Genomic DNA, 23,603 nt, shown 5'->3' with positions numbered 1-23,603 from the left:
AGGAAGGAGCTGGCTGGCAAGGCCAGGGACACAGGGCCTCATGAGCTACCGTGGAGGGGTCCAGGGTTGGAGGGTGGTGGGTCCAGCACCACGAAGAAGCTCAGCCTCCCCCCACTACCTTACTGTCAGTCTGGAGGCCTGGCTGCTGATCTGCCCCCTCTCAGCATAAACAGGATGCCCTGCTGGGATGTGGGGATACTGTGGGTACAACACCAGGCCCAGGAGCGCACTATATGTAGTTCTCTTATGGTACTTACCTTCCCTCCTCCTTTCATAATCATGTGTACTTAATCTTCCCAACAATATGTCCCTCGTTGCCAAGGGCAAAATCGTCCATGTCTCTGCTCCATCCAGGAGCTCTTAAATTTTGCACAAAATACATGTCAACACACTCTTGGGGCTTTGATCCAAACGGAAGTAAAAGAAATAGGAGACTGTGAGCTCTGAGCTTCCAGAAGTTCCAGTCCTATTGTAATAAGACACTTGTAAGCAAACTCAGCCCCACAGTTACTCATTTGCTGTGTAACTGTGTGATCAGTTACACAGCAATGAGTTTCCAATGGTCAGGAGCAGAGATGGGTGTGGGTTTGGTGGAGGCTGGAAGTTTATAAAATTGGGAGATCTTCTCTAAGAAAAATAACGTAAGATTACAAATATAAAATAAGGCCCAGAGCTTGGGAGTGTGGGGTCCTGAAGGTTAAGCTTCAAAAACTTCAAGGGTAAATAGCCTGTGGTCTTTGCAAGTGGCTGGCGCTAAAGGGGTTAAAGAGATGGGACCTAAACTTGCTGAGCCTTGACCGGGCAGCCTTTGGAAAGACCAAAATGGGCTGTGTGGCAGGATGAGATTAAGAAAGAGATGTAAGAATGCCAGAGACCTGCTGGGGGAGCCAGTGAGCAAACCAGTCCAGCCAGACAGGAACTTTGCAAAGTACAGGTAGAGAGAGGGAGGCTAGGAACCAGCTAGTCAGACTGGGGAGGCCTTGAGTGCAGGCTAAGGCATCTGAATGGTATTTCGCTGGTTACGGGAGCCGTCAATGTTTTTATTTTTTAAATGTGGTTGAGTGACTTGAATAAAGAAATGTTTTAGGAAGATTAGCCCAGTCGAATTGTACAAGGCAATGAAGCAGAAACCTTTTTACAAGAGTCCAGGCTTGGGTGATAAGAGCCTGAACCTAGGCTGTGGCTGTATGGAAGCAAAAGAAAATAACCAACTCGCGCTTTGGTGATTTAGGTACCAAGAGAGGAAAGATTCCAAAATTATTGAGGGTTCTTCTGGGAAAGTCAGGAAGGAGGGCAGAGTCGAAGGAGAAAAACAGAAGAGGAGAATTTGAGACATCCTGGATTTGAGGTGATTGAAAAAAACAAACTATGGATGTTGAGATGGTCACCTGATGCCTGGGAATTGAGGAATAGAGGTCTTCGTTGGTACTCAGAGCTCTCATTCATTCATTAATTGATTCATTCACTCAACATGCATTTGTTGGTAACCTCTGGCACACCCAACCCTGTGTTAGGTGTCAAAGGAATGTAAAGGATGAAAGTGTTCCCTCCCTCCGAAGAATTAAATTTAGGATCTCAAGAGAGAAGAGACAGAGGTGAAACTAGTTGAGTAAGGCAGGGTCTGTTGTGTCTACAGATGAGCAACCCGGAGGTGCGGGTGGGGGGCTGGCTGTGACATTTGTCACTGTGTTGTTCTCTAGAAAGTATTCTGCTCGAGTGACTTGCTGTCATGTGGATATCCCCTTACTTCTCCTCCACTCCACTCATGTTCCTCCCCAAATGGCAGACTTTTCTGAAGACAACAGTGTTCCCAGAGGCCACAACTGTCCTCCGGTCAAGGGTCCCTTGAGTAAAATGAGTGGTGCAGACAATAAAAGCGATGCCCCTTCTCAGAACGGTGAAATCCCTATGAGAGGAGGCACAGCTGGGGCAACGCTCCTGGACCCTGGAGAAGGTGGGACTGGATCTGAGTCCTAAGTGATTGAGGGGCTGGCTTAAGGGGAATGGAAGGAGGGGGAGGGCAGACCTGGCCCTAAGAGGTAACTGCCAACTGCCATCTGCTAGAAAGCAACCTGATATTTGGGAAATCCTCTTCAACCCCCGAACCTCAGCTACTAGGAGGAGGAAACAGCCTTCCAAATGGCAGCTGTGTTAAAATACAGAAGACGTCCCCTAGGAAGGTGACGGGAGACCACGGGGAAGCTCTCCTGACTTTCCACGTGCTGCTCCCTCTGTCTGGAAAGGCTTCACCAAGAAGAAAACGTGGGAAACGAAGAAGGGGAAATGAGGACCAGAGGTGGGCAGACAGGAACAACAGGGTCCCGGGAGGAATGGGCAACAATTCCAGGATATTTAAGTGAATTGAAACTCCCAAATTCAACCTTGAAGACGTTTTCTTAGCAGCGAGCTCACCAGAGCTGTTTTTGCAGTAATTTAAAATGAAGAGATATGATCTCCTCCATGGGTTTTTTTTTTAACTTCTATCACTGAAGTTATGTGTTTCAATTTCCTTGGTTCATGATACCCTTTCCTGAACTTTTTATGTGAATGTGTATAACACATACATTTAAAAGTAGCCACTTTAGAGGGCAATCTGAAATTGACGGGACTTGATTTTCCTCTTAATTCCTAGTCAAGCAGTGTGTCCTCACACTTTTAAGAAAAAAACCGATTCACTGCAGACCTCCCAAACATACCTGAGAGACGGTAGTACTCCCGGAGATGCCACATCTAACTATTCTGACTCTGTGTCTCCTTGGATGCCTTTAGTCTCTTTAGGAGTTTTATTTACCTGCCCTGAATGAAGTGAATACAGGAAGGATCAGAAGAAGGAAGGAAGTAGCAATCAAATTAATTTTGCCACTTATTCCCACCAGGCCACCAGGGTACAATCTGAGGCTGAGGCTGCGAGTAGGATGAGGGTTTGCAGTCATTTCCCCAAATGGTCACACCTCATATTGATGGAGAGATGCCCCATCTGACATGAAGAGCTGGTTACTTCTTGGACAGTTGAATGTATACCCGGTGATGCGTGCTGAATCAGCTCCTACTCCTTCAGCCAGAGATAAGGGGCTAAGGTCCCAGGGACTTTGCCTGTAACTTCTACTGCCCTGTATCCACAAAGCCAAGCTTCTTGTCCTGAGCTTTGAAACATTTCTCACACCAAAGAATCCTACCCTTCCTGCTGCAGGGGGAAACTTGCTCACAGACTTCAAGCTCTTCCTAATTGGAAACAGAAAGGGGCCTTCGATATGAAGTAGGATCCCTTTGTTTACGGAGTAGGAAATATTTTAACAAACTGAAAAATACTGAGTATGAATGCCCACACACCCCTACCTAACTCTAGCAAACCCAACTATTTTACTCTTATGGTTCAGATCTTTTTTTTTTTTTTTTTTTAAACAAGATGCCGATGCCCATGAGGCTTCTATTCTGGCATGAGGGCAAACAGGATAACCAGAAGAGCTTTCTGTAACAAAACACCTAGAAAATGTTGGGTATGATTTAGAAAACTGAATTTTAATGCATAGCTGAGCTTGCAAGAAGGTAAGGGAAACACCCCCAGGGGCTGGAGCACCAAGGGAACAGAAGTCCAGAGCACTGACCATAAGCAGCTGCCGTACGTAGCTGCCTAAGGTGGGAGAATGTGGTAGGAAGGGCTATGTTTTAGGAAGCTTGACCTTCAGTGCCCATGCAGGGAGAGGAGACAGAGCCTCTGGCCTTGCCGGTGGGTGCTGGGACCAAGACCCTCCACATACAGACACAGAAAATTGGGACTCTCTAAAAGCAATACTTAACTCTCAGATAAAGGGGAAATTAGAAAAGTTCACACGGGAAGACAGTCCCCAGAGAATTCTTAACCGAGGTCTAGGACTCAGAGGCTTTGGAGTTGAAATACACACTCCCCTCATATCTGGGGAACTCAAAAAATTGACACTGAGTCGATGATGTCCCTAGGTTACCCGGCAGAAGCAAATGCAACATCTCTGTACAGGACCCACCCACAAGCCAGGCCTCACAAGGATCCCACAGATAAAGCCCTGTTAAAGGTGAGCTCAGAGGCCAGGCGGTAATACACTGAAAGAAACAATCTACCCCTTGGCTTATACCTTCCCCCACTTTTTTCAGCTACAAGATGCCCCTGCTGTGGGATACCAACTGCTCCTGTTATGCAGCAGAATTGGGCCCTAAGAACTGTGTGCCCCTCCCCTAGTCTCTTCCCTCCCTCCCTGAGAGTAACCACTAAACCCTTGCTAATTCCCGTGCATCATTTTAAATGACACTGAGTGACTCCATAAATAGCATATACATTTGTTTGCAATCTCAAGCTTACGGAATATGACAGTGATGCTCAGGAAAAGGCCTGTTTTTGCTGGGAGCTCATCTCTAAATGAAGTGCACATTCCGGTCTCGACAGAGGCTGAGCGTTCCCCATGACTCTCTGTGTGAGGGTGATGAACCCTCCTAGCATCGGGATCATCAGGGAGCTGTCAGCATCTCAAGGGCAGGGCCCATGTCTGATTCAATACCCTTGTATCTTGAGCTCTTAGAAAAGACCCTGGCACACTGTCAGCGCTCCATCAGAAAGCCAACTGGAGGATGCAAGACCTGGGCGACAACACAGCAGGGTCTGTCCAGAGGCAACGGAGTGACAGCCGCTTCCCCAGCCTAGCATAACCTACAAATCCCCGACTCTGCAAGTCCATGTTCAAGGCAGGCATGTGAGAGGAGGAGAAGAGAGAGCCCTGAGATGGGGCAGGCTCTGAACCCTCTACCCACAGCCACCAGGGCTGGCAGTCTAGGTGGAGACCCTGAAATGGGCATGGCACTGATGGTAGTGCCCCTTCTCAGGGCTCACAGGTCCCCACCCCTTGGCTTATGTCTTCTCCCCACACTTGTCAGCTACAAGTTTCCCTATGATACCAACTGCTCTTCTCGTGCAGCTTTTTCCCACCCTGATCCACTGTGGTTTCCATGAAGGTTTTTGCCATGACTGAGCTGATGCTATGTGCTTGGAGAGCTGAGCCCAGAGCACAGGGCCTCTAGAAAGTGACAGCCTGCAGGAGCTGAAATGCAGCTAGGCGGCACCCGCTTGGGTTCAAGGCCTCTTCCCACTCCCAATGCTAATGGCAGAGTGACTGCCCCAACCTTGAAGGGGCACCACGGACCCCGTCTCTTCTGTTATTATCATACCTTGTCTGCTGGGGAGTCTCTCTGAAGTGATGTTCCTCCTGCCGCTGGACTTGGCCCCTTGAGCCCAAACAGCACGCTGTGCGTAGCCTTTCAAAACAATGTTTACAGACATGGAGGCCAGGAAGAGAAGGGAGGAAGCAGGGAGTTCCAGGAAGGAGCATTTTTAGTTCTGAAAGAGACAACCATTATCTCTAACCTCGCATGAGCTTTTCTGAAACACAAATGTGATTGTATAAGTCCCCTCACTCATCGCTGTGAAATTCTTAGACTCCGAGGGAAAACGCCACATTTCTGTCTGTCACCATTAATTATCCCACTTTCTCCCTTCTACATGCTTTTGTCCCACCATCCTTAAAGCTGGGCTCCTTCCTGACCCCATCCGTGCCCTGGCCCTCCTGGCCTTTCTACCTGCACTGCCCTCCCCTCACTACCCCTCCCGCCCAGCCTCACTGCTGGTGCAGCAAACCCTTCTCACTTGTCTCATTTGTCATCCAGGAGGTTTTAGCGTCCCTGTGAAAACCTCTAAAACTAGCTCAGACAGATGGAAGTAATTTTCTGTCATCACGGTCAGTGTCCCCTTTTGATGGTCCTTGTCCTTTGGGGTCCCAAAAGTGACTTTAAAAAAGAGAAGAAAAGACACAAACCAGTAAGGCTGGTGAGCCCTTGGGAGACAACTCCCCACCCCCGACTAGGGCATCACAGCAGAATGACCTGTCTCAAAGGGGTGTCTTTGACCAAAATTCACCCAACTCACGGGAATCCCTTTCCCCAGACAAGCAATTCACCACCCTGCCCCATTTCTACCTTCTTTCAACTACCATGGCCCCCACCACCACAAATGATGCTGGCAAGGAGGGGCTCTCTCTGCAGAGATGGGCTACAACACTTGCCCACTGCCTATCTCCTGCTTGTCACTCATCTTGTGACAGAACCTCTGCCCAGAAGCACTCAGGGATCCTGCCTGTAGGAGCCATCGTGGCCCTAGGGCCTGCCCTTGTCCCATATTCAGCATAAACAGGACAGTTGGAAAATCCCAGAATTGGAACAATCCTCAACAGAGCTCTACCACGGTGCCCAGGCGTCCACGCATAGCTGCGTGGCAGGCCTGTCTCCCCACAAGGCTGTGAGCTCCTCGGGACAGGGACCATGTCTTATTCACCTTTGTTCCCCTGTGCCCAGCACATGCAGGTGTTCAATGAATAAGAGCAATGACTGGCACTTGGAAGGGCCAGTTAGGAACCAGGGAGGGTGGGACATGACAAGGAAGGATTCTCTAATCCAAATCTGCACCATCAACCAGGACTGAGTGGGTCTCTGGATGAAAGAGGCAATGCGGATTTAGGCGATAAATAACAACCTGGTCCACCCAGCCCAGCGTGAAGACAGGCTGTCTAAGAGATGGAACAGTCTAAAGAGCTGGGCTTCTGATAGTCACCCCCAGAGACTTCTTCTCATTTCCTGTCATTTTACTAGATGCTATGCGCATAGGTCAAGGCCTATTTCAAACACACTTCTGCCTGGAAGGGTTTGGGGTTTTTTAATGCAGTGTCATGAAGTCTAGTGCATGGGCTTTGTGGCATCTGCTTTCACTCCTTTTTTCCTTTTCCTTTTTTTGACTGTTTCAGACAACTGAGGTTGCTAGGTAAAAGAATCTTTACACAAATGAGGTGTTGCTAAATATTCTCAACTATGATATAAACTAGGGATCCTAAGCTTTTTTTTTTAAATTAAAGTAATGGTATAGAAAAGTTCAAACAGATCTGAACCGTCACTAGCCATCACAGAGATAAGGGGTGAGGTGCTCTGGAAACAGTGTGAAGGGACAGGTGTTCCAAGCAGGGTCCAGGCCATCAGAGAATGAGACCTGGAGGTTCTGCACTTAACCAGCAGGGCGTACAGAGGAGACATCAAGAGCGATGGTAAGAACATCACGTAGCACTTTAGGACATGGAATGGCAATGTCACAAAAACCCCATTAAATGACAATTTCTCCTTTTTTCTATATCAGAGGCACATATAATTTTTATATCGGCGTTCTGATAAAAGCTTTTTTTTAATATACTAATTTGAAGGAAGATAAATATATTAAGTAAAAAAAAATCAAGGAATTCAGTTTTTATCTAACAAAACTTTAAACTGTGTACCATTCAACCCAGAAATTCCACTCTGGGCATCTATTCTAGGGAAACATTCACGGTAGATAAAGTAGCTTGCACCATTTTTATAACATTTTATGGCAAAAATGTCTGTATTAGTAAGGGAATAATGAACTAGATTAGGACACACCCAAACTATTAGACTACTAGGCAGCAATGAAAAAGCAAATCCTTCTGAACTCCAGATCCTAGGCTTATATCAAGCACACGTCTGTTACCACCAGGAGAGCAGCAGGAAACTCTTTTCCGCCCATGACCAACTGCAGATACAAGGCAGAGTTTGACTGCCTTGAGGAAGAGAAGCGGGAATGCTGAAAAAACCCCAGTCCCCAATCCACACACACAGAGCCTGTCTAAGACTAAGGATGACCAGGGAAACAGAAATCCCCCTACCACTCCCAACATGAACCTGGCACCAAGTAATAAGTAACATCAGTCTACCACTGAAGGAGAGGCAATGCATGGAGAAACCCCCTCTCTGTGTCATGGGTATGCAGGGACTTCTCAAACCTGATGGTACAGCAGGAACACTGAGAAAAACCTTCTGGCACCCCAGAAACCATTCTCAGCAGAAGTTAACAGCAGCCCACTGCTAAAGGAATCTGAAGTCTGTGATACACCGGGGGAATGACATCACTAAAGAAATCAAAACCTAGCCCATCTCATGATTAGATTGACTCCACGCACCATACTAATAACCTGACAGAAGAGGCATGCCCATTTCTGGGCACAAATACTGTTTATCTAGTCCCTTCTAGTCTTCTAAAATGATGTTTAGCATTAAATTAAAAATGTCAAGACACATTTTAAAAGGAAGATAAAGTAACTTGTTTTCAAAAGAGTAAAGTAATCATCAGATCTGTGCTCAGAGATTGCCCAGATCTTGGAACTATCAGAGAATTTAAAATAACTACAATTAATATGTTAAATGATCCAATGGAAAAGGTGGAAACCTGTAGGAGCAGATGGGGAACTTCAGCAGAGACACAAAACTATAAAATAGTCAAATGGAAATGCTAGATATAAGAAACTAATGTCAAAAACGAAGAATTGCTTTGACAGGCTCATAGCAAACTATACACAGCTGAGGAAAGCATCACTGCACTCAAAGAACAGGTCAATAGAAATGATCTAAGTTGAAACACAAAGAGAAAAGAGAATGGGAAAAAATAATACCCAGAAGAGAACATTCAAAAGTTGTGGAATAACATCAGTCTAGCATAATAGAAGTTGAAAAGAAAAAGAACATATAAAATATCTGAACTAATGGTCAAAATTTTTCTAAAATTAATGGCAACAAATCATATACCCAATAAACCCAGACAACTCAGAACACAACAGAATGGCATCTTTAAAGCAGAAAGCGAAAAAATCCCGAAACTATCAACCTAGAATTTTATAACAATGAAAACATCTTTCAAAAATGAAGATGAGGGACTTTGCTGGTGGTCCAGTGGCTAAGACTCCAAGCTCCCAATGCAGGGGGCCTGGGTTCGATCCCTGGTCAGGGAACTAGATCCCACATGCTGCAACTAAGAGTTCGCATGCCGCAACCAAAGATCCCACGTGCCGCAATGAAGATCTCACACATGGCAACGAAGGTCCCACCAGCCACAACTAAGACACGATGCAGCCAAATAAATAAATATCAAAAAAAAAAAAGGAAGATGATGCCTGCCAATGCAGGGGACGCGGGTTCGAGCCCTGGTCTGGGAAGATCCCACATGCCGCGGAGCAACTGGGCCCATGAGCCACAACTACTGAGCCTGCGCGTCTGGAGCCTGTGCTCCGCAACAAGAGAGGCTGCGACAGTGAGAGGCCCGCGCACCGCGATGAAGAGTGGCCCCCGTTCGCCACAACTAGAGAAAGCCCTGGCACAGAAACGAAGACCCAACACAGCCAAAAAAAAAGGAAGATGAGAACCTACTCAACCATGAAGAGCAACATTCTCCCAGCATCAACAAAACAACTCCTTAAAAGATAACATTCCTTCTTGATCTTGTAAGGGGCCAACATGACGCTTAAATCTGGGGTGTGTAAACTGTCAATAATACATCATTTAATGTACAGCCCTCTGTCTCAAAAAACTTACATGACTGTGCCTTGACTTCTAACGGTGGAACAGTTCTCAGAGCTTTCTGAGATGCTGTTCCTGGGTTATAATCCTCAATTTGACTCAAATAAAATTTTGCATTTCTTTCTTTAAAAAAATAAAGGTTCATCAAAAAGTTAAACACAGCATTATCATATGACCAGAAACTTCACTCTTAGATATATACCCAGAAGAATGGAAAACAGGTATTCAAACAGATATCTGTAAAAGAATGTTCACGGCAGCACTATTCATAATAGCCAAAAAGTGGAAACAACCCAAATGTCCATCAATGGATGAATGGATAAATAAAATGTGGTATATCCATACAATAGAATATTATTCAGCCATAAAAGGAATGAAGTACGATAGATGCTACAATGTGGATGAACCTCAAAAACATTATGCTAAATCAAAGAAATCAGAAATGCTGTGTGTTGTATGATTCCATTTATATGAAATATCCAGAATAGGTAAATCCATAGAGATAGAAAGCAGATTAGTGGTTGCCAGGGGCTGGAGGGAGGGAGAATGGGGAGTGACTGCCTGGGGATGATGAAAATGTTTTGGAACTAAACAGAGGTGATGGTTGTACACACTGTGAATATAGTAAATGCCACTGAATTGTAGCTCTAAAAATGGTAAGTCTTATGTTATGTGAATTTCACCTCAGTTTTTTAAAAGACAGAGAAAATCAGAGACAAAAAAAATAATTCCTTGCTTTGAAATAACTAAGTACAGGTACTTAAGCTTTATAGTATGGAACACTGTGAAAAGACATATCTATGTCATTAACAGACAAATACCCTCACAAGTAGCTTCACAAACACTGACTGGCTTTAAAATTACCACAAAGAAAACATTACAATAAAATTCACTTGAATTTTTTTTAAAGAAGATGAAAGACTTTTACATGCCACCAAAAATTAAGAAAAGTCATTGTCATCAGACCTATACTACAGAAATGTTAAAGGAAATTCTTCAGGCAGAAGGAGTATGATACCAGATGGAAACTTGGATCTACACAAAGAAACAAAAAGTGCCCAAAATGGTGAAAAGAAAGAAAAATTCCTACAAGTCAATTTATTCAAGTCAGTTGCAAACTAATTTACAATTTACTTATCAAGACTCATTTCAAGACTCTCTCCTCACTGTTACCAATCCTAAACTATTGTCCCATGAACTGTGCCAATCTGAGTTTCCAGTCTGTCTTAAACAACTTGAGCCTAGAGCCAAAGCTTTACAATTACCCAGCTTCTGAGTTTCCCCTTCTGAGACACTGCTAAGATTGTCAAAGTGATGGTCTCTCTTACTGCAGTGAGTTCACATAAATTTCGTTTGCTTTATTTAAAAAAAAAGAGCAAGTAATACAGTAAAGTATGATCCCACATAAGTGTAAAAAGACCATACGCATGTAAAAGCACTGGGACACTCTGGGCAGGTACCCACCAAACTCTTATAGCAGTCACAGTGGGAAAGGAGCATCCTGGAAGGTTCTGGAAACAAAGGGAGACTTTGCTTCTTCACACTATACTCTTTTGTGTTATTTGAATGCTCCACAGTAAGCATATGTTATCTCTGTGATTTAAAAAAATCCAATTTCAAAAAGAATCAGAAATTGAAGCTCACTCAGGCCATATTGTTATAAGTTCAGAGGGGTATGTTTAACTCAAAATGTATCATGGATCAGGAATAATTTTTTGCCGGTCAGTATAACTTGGGCAGGGAAGTGCTTTTATCTTCACAAAATTGTGTCCTAAGTCATGAAAAAGTGTAGGAATCATAATCAGATTCTCATTCAGCCCACTGGACCTTAGGAGGAAATTAGCCAGTGAAGTGGAAGACTCGACCCTACTGCAATAAGGCCTTGGGGAGGGAGAGTGGAGTGCCAGCTCTGCTCTAAGGCTCTGGAGCCAAGCACAGGGGATGCAGGAGGGAGGCCCAGCCCTAGTCAGAGTGCAGCTGCTACAGGCAGACCCTATTCTGAGACCCAGCTCAACCCCAAACGACCTTCCCCAAGACCCCAACTCAAGCCATCCCAGTCGGGGCCAAGAGGCATCACTACCATCACACAGAGTGCCAGCCACCCTATCCGAAGGGCGAGCAGCCCCTGACCACGTGGGCAATCGGCATCAGTTTGGCGATGGGCTCCTCCCCAGACTCCACATCGTCAAGGACTCCTCACGAGGCTGACTGCTCTCCTAGGGGGAGTCTTCCATGTTCCCTTTCCCCAAACCCTATGTTTACAGATGGGAAAACCAAGACCCAAAGAACTGGGGTGACTTTATCAAGGTCACAGTGATTCAGAGGCAGAACCCTTTTTTAACACCAACTCCCTTGGCTTGAAAGAAAGTTCTGGCATCTAGAAGGGATTTCTGTTTTCAGCAATATTTCAATGCTTCATACAAAAGAGAAAATTCAAATGGTTTACTCAATGTACATACCTTAAGCCAGGTCAGAATTCCCACTAATTTCATACAAGTAGTTTAGTCAGGCTTATTAAGGAAGCCAGGACAGCAGGTGTCAGTCATTCTTTGAGTCTCTCTCTAGAAGGCAGCCTCAGGTGGAAACATACCAACAATCCTCTTCGCTGCTGTTTCTCTTACTTCCAAGGAATGTCATTAAGACTTTAGTAAGAAGTCATTTTTAAGAAGTAGGCACTAATTGGTCATCCTAGGCTGTGTTCTCAGCCTCTCCCAACAGGGCTTATCTTCAGGGACCCAAACATGCATTCCCAAGAGTCAATGCAGGAGAGAATTTGAAGTCTGCCTCATCTTGCGTTCCCTTTGATGGGAGCAGTCCTGCCCCGGGGACTGGGGAGCCCAGAGAGCAGACAGAAGGGTCCCATGTCATCCTGGACATGGGGTCCTTCCACCTGAAAGGAGCCATGGAGGAACATCTGGGGAATGGGGTCAGGAGCTGTTGTGATTCCCCAGACTAGTTTTGTGTATAGGTTGGGAGTGGCAACCTGAAAACCCAGCCAGAAATGGGCCCAGGGTGAGGTGGGCAGTATTGGGAACACGTGGCCTAGCTGATTCACGGGCCAGCCATCACCTGGCCTGGGGTCTCAGCGCTGCGTTGCACCGTGAAACAGGTGCGGTGGTCGGGAAGCTCTTCCCCACACTGAGCAGAAATCTCCTCTCCCTCTGGGAACTTCTCTCCTTGGGCCTGGTTCTAATGGTCCTTCAGATGTTTGAAGCCCAGCATCATGTCTCCCTAAAAAGTCTTAGGATTCATCATCAGGGTTTGCTGTAGGGCCGAACTGTGCAAAGTCTTCAGAGGATAGCCCAGGGACTCGGGGAACCTGACTGTCTATCTCCTACCTCTGTGTGAGCATTTGGCCTGCTCTACGAAATCAGGGTGGCAGTACATTTTATTGTAGCATTTTTATGTAGACCTACGCCTGACCTTCTGCTTTCCAGATTAGTAGGCCTGCCCAGGATCTCTTCCAACTATCACCCTAAAGTTGCCCAAGAATCCCGAGGTTGCTCAGCCTGTTTTCCCCAGGCTCCTGGGGGCGAGAATCAGGAATCAGCTGCCATTTTTAGCTTCCATGACTTCTGCTGCTTCTATACAATGTTGCCTCTGACCACTGACCCCGAACAGTAAGACACACTCTTGCCCACAAATAGGATGGTGTTCCTGATGGTTCAGATCCCCACCGAGGTCACAAGCAGATACCAAGATCCCACGTACCCTCAGCGGCTCTGTCGTGTCCTCAGCTTGTCCTTGGGGCCAGCCAGAGCCCTCACCATGACATCATCTCCCTGGAGAGCCTTTCTTCACTGTGGCTTTCTGCTGCAGAGGCTTAAGGCTAAGGGCAAATCCAAGTAACTTGCCTCCCCAGAGGAAAGCACATTGAACCACCTGGTCCCTGGAAGCTTGGAAGTTTTGTTCGAGACCTTTTACACACACGGAAGCAAGGCTGCCACTGATCTCACATGGATACAGCTAAGAGGGGCTTCTTGGGAGGTTTTCCCCCAAGCAAAAATCCTGACTTGGGCTCCTACCTACACACAGTAGTAGCAGGACACCTGAAAATTGCGGCTTTGTTGATAAAACATTTGAAAAATACATATACTCCACTAGGCAACTGACGGTATATTTCTAGCAGTCCCTTCTAGTTAAATTCTAAAAAAAAAAATTTCTTGAAAATAATTCCTTAAAAGGATTTTTAAAGAGCCTACCTCTTTCACAGTCAATGGTGTCCACTCTGGAAGTGGATCACCTCTACTTCCTAATTGTCCACGGGGGGCGAGGGCCAGAGGAGTGGGAGGGAAGAGGCCATCAAGCTTGGCAAGTTTCAAAAGCTGAGGGCCTCTCGTGAGATGACATTTTAAGTACTGGTGTCACTGTCCTAACTGAACAGATACTTCTGTCTGCAGATTGGGCCACAGTGACCAGGGCATGGGGTCACAGCCTCTCTGGCCCTTCCCTAATGACCAATGCCGAGCCTGCTTCCATGTTGGAAGTGGACACTGGCAAGGCTGGCTATCTCAGGCCTCCAGCCATGGCATCAGCCAGCCAGCAGAGAACTGCCCCGAGGGATCACATGCCCCACAGCTAAGCATGACTTTGGAGCAGGACCAGCTGAGTTTGAGGATAGCCTCCTGCTCCTGCTTGGTTGCCCTTTCCTCCGGCTCCCACTTCCCTTGGCCAAGCTTTGTCCTTTGCTGGATTAGCACAACCACCTACTTCTCTGGACCTCCTCCCGGGCCTGGCCCAGGCACCCAGGTCTGGGTTGGGAAGGACCCCCTTCTCAACTGCCTGGCAGGTGTTCCAAAAGAGGAGTTAAGAACACAGACTCTGGCATTGCCACTGATTAGTGTATGACCTTAAGCAAGTTTCTCAGCTTCTCTGTGCCTCAGTTTCCTCGTCTGTAAATGGGGATAACAGTACCTACCAAATAGGGTTGGAAGTGAATACATATGAACTACTTAGGGAAGTACCTGGCCCATGATAAGGCCCACATAACTGCCTTCATTGCTATTATTACTGCTTCCTCAGGACATCTTAGCTCTTCGTCCCTCTAGTTGCCCATGGCTGTGCCGTACAACTATGAGAGCTTCTGACTGGATACCTAGAGATCAGAGAGACTCACTTGCCCTTACCAAGGATCTCTCCTCTCCTACGCTTCTTTTTGTCTCGGGGTGGAAGCACCGACAAGGGATAGGGAGCCCGCACCTGGCCTCAAAAGGAGCACAGCCAACCCCACTAACCCTGCGGTCACACTGATGTCAGGAAGGCCAGGAGACCACGTCTCCTAGGAAGCAGCAGAAGCCTTCGAGGGCTGAGACCTCGGGCAAGTCCACAAGTCTCTCCAGAAGTCTCCTTCCTTACTCCTGATTTGTGAGGCTGGGACCAGATAATCTCCAGTTTCCTTTAAGTGCTGACATTTTAGGATCTGGCTTATTCTAAAGGGTCCCCGAGTTACCTCTGGATCTTTATAATCCACAGAACCTAAACTCAGGGACGGTGGGATCTGCCTGATAGAGGAAGAAACCCTCAGAAGACATGAGGGTTTGAAATCTGAGTTCATTAAAATCAGAATCACAAAATGAGGTCCTCCATACAAATGGTCCAGTTTTCCAGATGACTGACCCTCACTTGTCCAAAGCACCAAGACGTATAGCTCAAAGCTAAAGAACGGGAGAAAAGAAAACAGCTTTAGTGTTTTCAGAAACCTCCTCAATCTCTTTCAAGGCAAATTTTCAGAAAAACCAAATTACAAACTGAATTTTAAAAGGTGGTACATGGGGAAAGAGAGCAAACGCAGGTGGTAAAGCTATTAAGGAAGCACAGAAGCAACTGCTCTACCTCCCGGGGCCATCCCTGTGTCCACGGAAGGGGACCGCTTGGGCTCCGGGGACGGGGCTGGCAGTGCTCTGCTCTCCACCCGACGCTGGTTACACGGATGCTTGCCGGGTGACTGTTGTCCACACACTTGTGATCTATGTACACTGTGCACACGCGTGGTATTTCCCAGCAATAAGGGGTTCAAAAGAGTAGCTAATGGGTTACTCAGGCAGTTGTAATAACCGTCGTTTGCTACGTGGTATTTCTTGTGTGCAAAGCACAGCTCAGAAGTCACCCTCATTTTATCCTGCTATGGGCACACAGTCCCCCAGACTGACAGCTTCCAGCTATAGCCCCGTGACCCTGAGGCCACGCTTCCCCTGGGCTGCTCCCAGGCAGTGACTGGGCGCGACATAGGTCGGTCGTAGTGCTGGCCCATTCCTGCCAAACACGGGACTCTTCTAAAGAGCAGCTTTTGCTCAGGGCCTTTGGCCTGGCTGAGATTTTCTCTGAACTGCACTGCGGTTTGAGGCTTTTCCTACTCAGCCCTTCCTTCCTCTTTCCTTTCACGGGAGGCAGACTTGCCTCCAGTCTGAAGGCTTTTCTGCGGGCCCAACTCCCTCCCCCTCATCCTTCACATCCCCCTCTTGTATGTCTAATCCCATGTTGGCACCTGCTTCTCAGGGGACTCAAATAGACACAAGGCTTTTCCCCTATGCATTCTTTTAAAAATTGAGACCATCCTCAACGTATGGTTTTGCATATCTTTTCATAAAACATTTTGAGCATTTTCACATGCTGTTAAATGTTCTTCAAAATATGTTATAAAATGGCCACATGATATTGCATGTTATGAATGCACCATTATTTATTTAAAGACATTTAGATTCATGGTATAGATCTGTTATGTTTGAAGCTGCTCGACTTGTGAATATCTTTCCTCTATTTGGGAAAGTCCTCACATTAGTGGGTCCTGCCTCTCCAAGCCAGACATCCAAATTTGCTTTCTCAGGCTCCCTTGCAGCTAGAGGCAGGCAGATGCCTCTGCCAGACACACTTGCAAGAAACCTGAATCAGAATGAGAGCAGTGCACTGTGTGGGACGAAGTCTCTACTGGTGGCAGTGGTCTCTGCTTGTCCTTCATCATTCAAAGATATTATCTTACTGGCTGTAAGGAAGTAGCAGCCCCATTCACAGAAAAGGAAACTAAAAATCAGAGATAATTGTTTAAAGTAACTCAACCACTGTTAGATACAAACCAGTAGTTGAGGTTTTTCGACTCTAGATCAAGTAAGCACCCCAAAATTATACACCAGGCGACAGATCAGTCTCTCAGAGGCCAAAGATAAATCAGTCCCCAAAGGGGGTTGCCAGAGAAAGCCCTAGTTTTATGAGCCCCATTTCTAGAGCTCTGGACACAACACGAACGTGGCTTCAGAGCCTGGTTCTCTCTTACTTGGCTGTGCATCTTTGGTCAAGCAACCAGCCTGTTTCCATTAACACCTCCTTCACAGTTTCTTTGACAGTAGAATTAGACAATGCTTTTAACAGAAAAACTACAAAAAAACTAAGTCTATGTTTTTTAATTAAATCTATGGTTTAAAAAAAAAAAGTTTACTCATCCAAATAAATACTGTGTGTAGTCATAAAAAGAAAAACAGATTCACATATTCTGATATGGAAAAAACCCCATGGCATTGGGTGGGGGAAAAACCCAAGTAGTTAGGTTATGATTTTGTCTAGGTAAAAATATGAAACACAAATCTATTTTTTGCTTGTGTAGGCATAAACTGTAATGGTGGTTGCATGAAGTAAGTAGAACTAATAAGGCTAGATCAAAACAGACTCCATTCTAAGCATTATTGTAAGTTCAAACACAGACTAGTTTGCTTTTCTTCAATGAAAACCCATGAACTCACCATCTAGATCTAAAACTACAACATTTTGCCATGTTGCATCATCTACATTTTCCTGAACCATTTCAAAGGGAAATCAGACACTGCACCTTCAAAGAGTTAAGCTTGCATCGCCACACATAACCCCTACACAATGCCATTGGCACCCTAACATCATAAACAATTCCCTAATGTCTTTTAACTCTGAATCCATATTCAAATCTCAATTGTTTCCCAAATGTCTCTTACAACTTTTTTTCTTGTATTTGACTATAAAAGTCTCTTAAGATTCTTTTAATCTAAAACAGGCCCTCCACCCATCTATCCCAACAAACACCTTTTCTTCATACGTTGCATCCAAGGGACTGGGTCATTGTCTCGAAGAATATTCCTGATGTTTCTTCATTCCCTAACTTCCTGTAAGCCAGCAGCTGGATTTAATGGCTAATTCTGGAAGCCAAACAACACTTCTAACACTTGGTCCCAAATGGCCACGACTTGATCAATATCTGCCAGCTTCCCTAATTTTTGCCCCAGCTTCCAGCTTAGTAGGACCAACCAGAGAAAGCCAAATATGCACTCCTAACCAAACACATAGGATGCCCCATTGCTAGTCAACCCACCTAACGGCTTCCCCAGGCTAACAGACTCTGATCAGGGCATACCTGAAGACCTTCCTTTTCCACTATAAGGCTTTCTCACTCTGCCACCTGCCTTTGAGTGTCTGCCAAAGGCAAGTGATGGCGGCTGACTCCTTTGCTATAGCAAGCTGGGAATAAATAGCTTTTGCTTGTTCTAATTTGAGCGGTCTCTATTTCTTTCCACAATTACTACTGATGCTAAGTGCGATCACACTTAAGGTGGTAATAGCCACCTTATAGTGGCTTATAACCTCTTATATTGTCAGAGAGAATGGAATCTGATTTTTCAATTCATGTCCTGCTATAACATTTGCCTGTTTTGCCATGTGCCTTCATTAATATTTGCAAGAAAAAGATGGTTTAATTTTGCACCTAGAATTTATTTTAATCTTAAGTAAATGCTTCCCAAGTATGCAATTTTTCGTCAACCTTTACACTTCTGGCTCAATGCATCGAAATAATGGTTTGTTGTTTTAAAATGACAGGGTTTGGCCCTCTTTTCATTAAACATGTAGTCAGTTAAACTGATCTCATAAAAATGAGTTTAATCTTAATCTAATTTGAATAAAAGAATGCTACAATCAAACACCAACACTAAAAATAATAATAAAGAACTTTAACCCTGGGAAGATGTATAGTATAGAGCGTATGAAAGTCAGTTAGTAATGATATATGGCACACAGAGGGTGTTCTGCAAATATCAGGGCCCACCCCCACAGTGGTGCACCCGGCGCAGGACCACTGAAGGGCAGCCCTTTTCCTTTCAGGTTATGCTCAGTCATGACCCACAGTGCATCCTTAGGGACAGCCCTGCCATCCCCACACAGAGCGGCACTGCCAGAGGACCAACAACCCCTCGTAGTGCTTCGAGGAAACAGCACCGCCGTTTTCATGTGTGGGTGGCCATTACACACTCTTCCACTCACGTCCCAAGACCCCTGAAGAAGGTCACTTGGTGTCCCTCTCTCCAAGCTCCTCCCTTCGTGCCTCAAGGTTTCAGCCAGTGCACCAGGCTCAGGAAGTTATGTGAGGATCAAGGACGTGAGGCAAGGTGGGCACGCTTACTTCTCGAATCCCAGCAGAAAATCTCCACTTCCTGTAACCCCAGGGTATGCACAGAAATGACTACCCACAAACCCCAAAGCAGGGCTTGCGCCCTATCCCACAGTGTAGGCACAAAGCAGGGCTTCCAGTCTGGCCCGACATAAAACATCTTTAAAACCTTTCTGTTTCCTTTTTTAAAAACTACATTCCCTGTTCTCAACTGCCTAAGAAAACCAGAAAATGATAGCAGCTCACAGAGCCCCAGGGATGCCCCCTCTACCCCCCAGCAAACACCTATCCCAATCTCCGACCTTCTCTGAGGGGCTGTGTAGCATTTTAGCAGCGCCTCCTGTCAGAGAAACAAGCTCCCCGTGATGGGACTGAATCTCTGTGCTCACCTGACGTGGGCTTGTATTTCCCTGCGTCTAGGCTATTCGCCTGCCTGGCGGTCCTTTGCATTTTTGGTCTCAACTATAATAGCTCCATTTGCCACCGCAGTAGTGGCTGCAATATAGGGCAAAAGGCTACACTAGCATCTCGGGTTACGTAAAGAAAACTAAGAAACAGAGCACTGTGCTTACTTCTCCTGGGTGAGAAAGGGGAGAGTTTGATTTAGCTGGTATCTGCATCAAGAAGCAGTAGAGAGAAACACAAACAATGTGTTATCTTTCTGGGATGAGAAGTGGAATTAGACATCTCAGTGTATACATTTTAATGTCTTTTCTACTTTTGAAGCAAAAAGAGAAAAAAAAACAAAAAAAAAAACTCCAAGATCTGATCACCAAATCCTTCCAGAGGGAGGTCTTCTAAGCCAAGGAGGCACTTTCAATCCCACCCACTGGAATCCTGAAACCCTTTATCCACCCATCCCCTAGCCCATCACTGATGTGTTTCACGCCATGTTCTTTAATGTCATAGGGAAGACAGGCCTCCACCTGGTCCTACAGGGTCATCTGAGGCCTGCAGGGGCAAAACCACAACAAAGAATCCAAGAATCCTTGGATGGAGGGTGCTCAGGACAGGGGGACATGCAACTCCCCCACTGTGGGGTTCTGGCTTCTTTTCATCCCTGCATTTTTTTTCCCCCCAAAGATTGGTTCAGCTGTCATATCCAACTATCTGAACTGGCCTGAGGGCACTGACTGCCTCCTGGGGGTGTCTTCACCCCTAATTAGAGCCCACATGCTCAATCCTGCCAGCAGAGGCAGTGACAAGCCCGGGCGCTGTGACTGTAGCTCCTGGTGTCCTTCCAGGGCTTTGAACCTAGCACGTGATGGTGAGTGCCTCTTGTCTCACCAGTTGGTTGCCGTAGGGAGATCAGGAAACCTTTTGGGTGAGAGTTTAATCCCTGCGGGGTAGCTGATAGTGCCTACTTATGGGCCTCAACCTCTTCTTCTGCGGCCAAGAGTGGCTGAATCTCTGCTGCGTGGGGGGCTGCAACCGTCCCATCCCTACAGTGGTCTTGGTACCCCCTACCTGCGTTAGCTGCTGTTGTCTGGGCGATGCAGCCACATCTTGACTTGCCCAGCTAGTAACTTCCCCGGGGACTGGAGTGACTTCACGATGGCGGCCACTACGAGGATGACTCAGGGCTGCACGCTGACCCAATCGATATTTGGGGCAGAGCTGTAAGTGATCAGATTGCTGACTTGGTCAAGAGTCCTGCTTGTGGACAGACACAATAAAGACCTTCACGCTCTTGGAAGATGATCAGTACTAGCAATGATCTTCTCTGCAGATCCGACAACAATGCTGAAGAATGTATCAGAAACACATGTACATATCAACGCAACGTCAACTGCCCGTCATCCTGAGCCCCCGTCCTGTGCCGGATGGCTGTCGCTCCGCCTCTTGCTGACTGGGTCGTTGGATGGTAAGCAGTAATGCCTGACCTCTTGGGGATACCAGCAGCGTCAAGAGCGTCATATAACCCATATAACCCACAGGAGGTCAAGCCTGCTCTTACAGGACTGAAGGATGAAGCACTGCTTTGGCACGGAGGCCAACAGTCTCGAGTTCCCCAAGCCCTGGGCCCTCAACCTTGGACTGTTGGGGAAACGAGTGTGCAGCCTGCGAGGGACCCAGAGAAGCTCTTCTGATGGGCTTCCATCCCATGTTCTTCTGCATTTTTAAGGGCCAATTACCTGGGCTGTGACCTGAAACAAAGACCTTCTTGTACAGACACACGCCTTTCAGATTCAACTCTGAGATTTTTGGTTTTAAACAAACAATTGTACTTCCCATAAATGAAGATGACCTCAAGCAGCAGCATCCTAGAGAATCACCCGCTTAGTCTTAGACCCTGCAACACACAGAAACAAGAGATGACACAGGATGTCACAAAAGCTAACTTAAAAAAATACGCTGGTTTTTAGGAACAAGGGAGTTGTTTAGAAATTATAAAATGTTATCAGAAGTATTTAACATATTTCAAACACAAAAATGTAAAAACAACTTACTGTACTTCAAGGAAAATGTAAACTTGTAAAATGCACAAATTAAACATATATTATCTTCACTCTAATTATTAGCAGATAATCTTAATAAAGATAAGCTGTTAGTCAAAAATAGCCACTGTCATTTCTAGCAAAATGTCTTGCAAGTTTAGATTTATCATTTTTATTTCCATGGAGAACCAACACCAGCACACACCATTGCTGGGCTCAAAGCAGGTATTGTTTGATTCTGTTCATTATCATTGTGTGTCCTGAGATGCATGGCAGATGCCAGCCACACCCCATGACGTGCTCAGGGGCAGCCTGGGGGGCAGCCTGGCCCCACAGAACCCTCCAGTGGGCATCTGGGCAGGCCAGCCCCTCTTCTTAGTCCCACAGTCGCTTAGTCCTCAGGGCATCTCTGTCCATCTTTGACATAAGTAGGCATAAAGCAGCTTCTTAGATGGGTAACTTCCTCAGAGCAGGTAGCATCTGTGAGAAGCTAAGATCATCTCCAAACTAAGCACAAGTCTGCTTTTATCCCAAAGGCAACGTGGCAAAAAGAAAGGGCTGAGGCAATTTCCTGTAAATGCCCAAAGCCTTGATGTCCTATCTGTAAGCCATAAACCCAACACAGAAGCTTCTATCAAGTTAAGTGAGTCTATATACAAACACAACAACAGTAAACTTAATCCGAATGCCCATTTGTTGGGAACTGGTTAGGTAAGTTATTGGTAAACCCACTGTGACAGTTCTTTTGATGTGTCAGTTTGACTAGGCCACAGTCCTGTTATTCAGTTAAACACTGAGCTGGGTGTTACTGTGAAAGCATTTTGCAGATGTGATTAAAGCCCCGATCAGTCAACATTAAGAGTAAGGGATGGGCTTCCCTGGTGGCGCAGTGATTAAGAATCCGCCTGGCAATGCAGGGGAAACGGGTTCGAGCCCTGGTCCGGGAAGATCCCACATGCCGCGGAGCAACTAAGCCTGTGCGCCGCAACTACTGAGCCTGCACTCTAGAGCCGGCGAGCCACCACTACTGAGCTCGCGTGCCACAACTACTGAGGCCCGTGCGCCTAGAGCCTGTGCTCTGCAACAAGAGAAGCCACCGCAATAAGAAGCCCGCGCACCGCAATAAAGAGTAGCCCCCCCTTGCCACAACTAGAGAAAGCCCACGTGCACAGCAACGAAGACCCAACACAGCCAAAAATAAATAAAAAAAAAAAAAAAAAAAAAAAGAGTAAGAGAGCACCCTGGATAATCTGGGCAGGCATGATTCAATCCAAGCTACAGGGCTACCGCATTGCCCTCAACGCTGAAGAAGCCGGGAGGGTTTTTTGCGTGGAGAATGTAAGAGAGGATTCCTGGACTAGGGACACCAGGCACAGATCAGAGAACTGGTACCATACTGAAGAGAAAAGGACTAAGGGACTGGATGCTGCCGTACTGAATCCTGAATGCAAAGAGTCCCCGCCTTCTCCCCCAGTGGGTTCAGAGATGCTGCCAGGCCGACCCATCCCATCAGGAGTGGAAGGACTCCTTTGGGGAATCTGAAGACAGACCTAAGGAGACCATCACTAAGATTCCCCAGTGAGCAGCCCAACCAGGCCACTCTACAGAGAAACTCAGACTACACACCTCCCCATTTGTTCTGGACCATTCAATTAAATGCCCATGATTAATCATTAGCTGACACAAAAGGATTACCTGATACCTGAGGTTAAAGCGCTGATATACAAGACAAGGTATCCCCAGTCCTGGTATCCCCCAGACCACAGAATAAATAAATAAATAAATAAATAAGCCACAAGCAAATAAAAAAAACCTTAAACCTTGGAGGAATTAGAATTATGTGAGAAGAAAAAAAAATCTATCTTCAGATGTGGGAAGATATTATATCCAAGAAACAAGCATAGAATGATATAAAAAAATGACATTCAGAAAGAGTTCTTGGAAATTAAAAACCGGATAGCAAAGCTGAAAAATTCAACAGAAGGGCTCAGAAGATAAAGCTGAGTGAATCCCCTCAAAAGAAGAGCAAAATGACAAAATGATGCCGATAGGAGATCAGAAATTGAGGGACTCCGTCCAGGGTGTGCAACATATAAATAATGGAAGCTCCAGAAAGGAGGGAGGACGAGGAGGAAACCCGACAGCAAGTTATTTGTTATTTTCTTTTGACCCTCAGGCCTCCCAACCCAGATGCACCAGTCAGCAGACCATGGTGAATACAGACCTTGCCTTTTTCTTAATCCAGAACTTTTCTAGAAAACAATCCTAGGAGAAGGTAAATGGAGTCATCTTCCTCTGAAGAAAGAATTCGGATCAGGGGTTAATCCTTTCTCCTCAAA

General features: G+C 46.0%; 1 pseudogene; it reads left to right on the top strand.

The window, feature by feature from the left end:
- LOC133091213 (E3 ubiquitin-protein ligase RBBP6-like) overlaps positions 1-23,603 on the top strand; it is a 59,238-nt pseudogene that overhangs the window by 31,360 nt on the left and 4,275 nt on the right.

Source organism: Eubalaena glacialis, chromosome 1 (genome assembly GCF_028564815.1).
Source record: "Eubalaena glacialis isolate mEubGla1 chromosome 1, mEubGla1.1.hap2.+ XY, whole genome shotgun sequence".
Classification (NCBI taxonomy): Eukaryota; Metazoa; Chordata; class Mammalia; order Artiodactyla; family Balaenidae; genus Eubalaena; species Eubalaena glacialis.
This window is presented reverse-complemented; position numbering and strand designations above follow the sequence as displayed.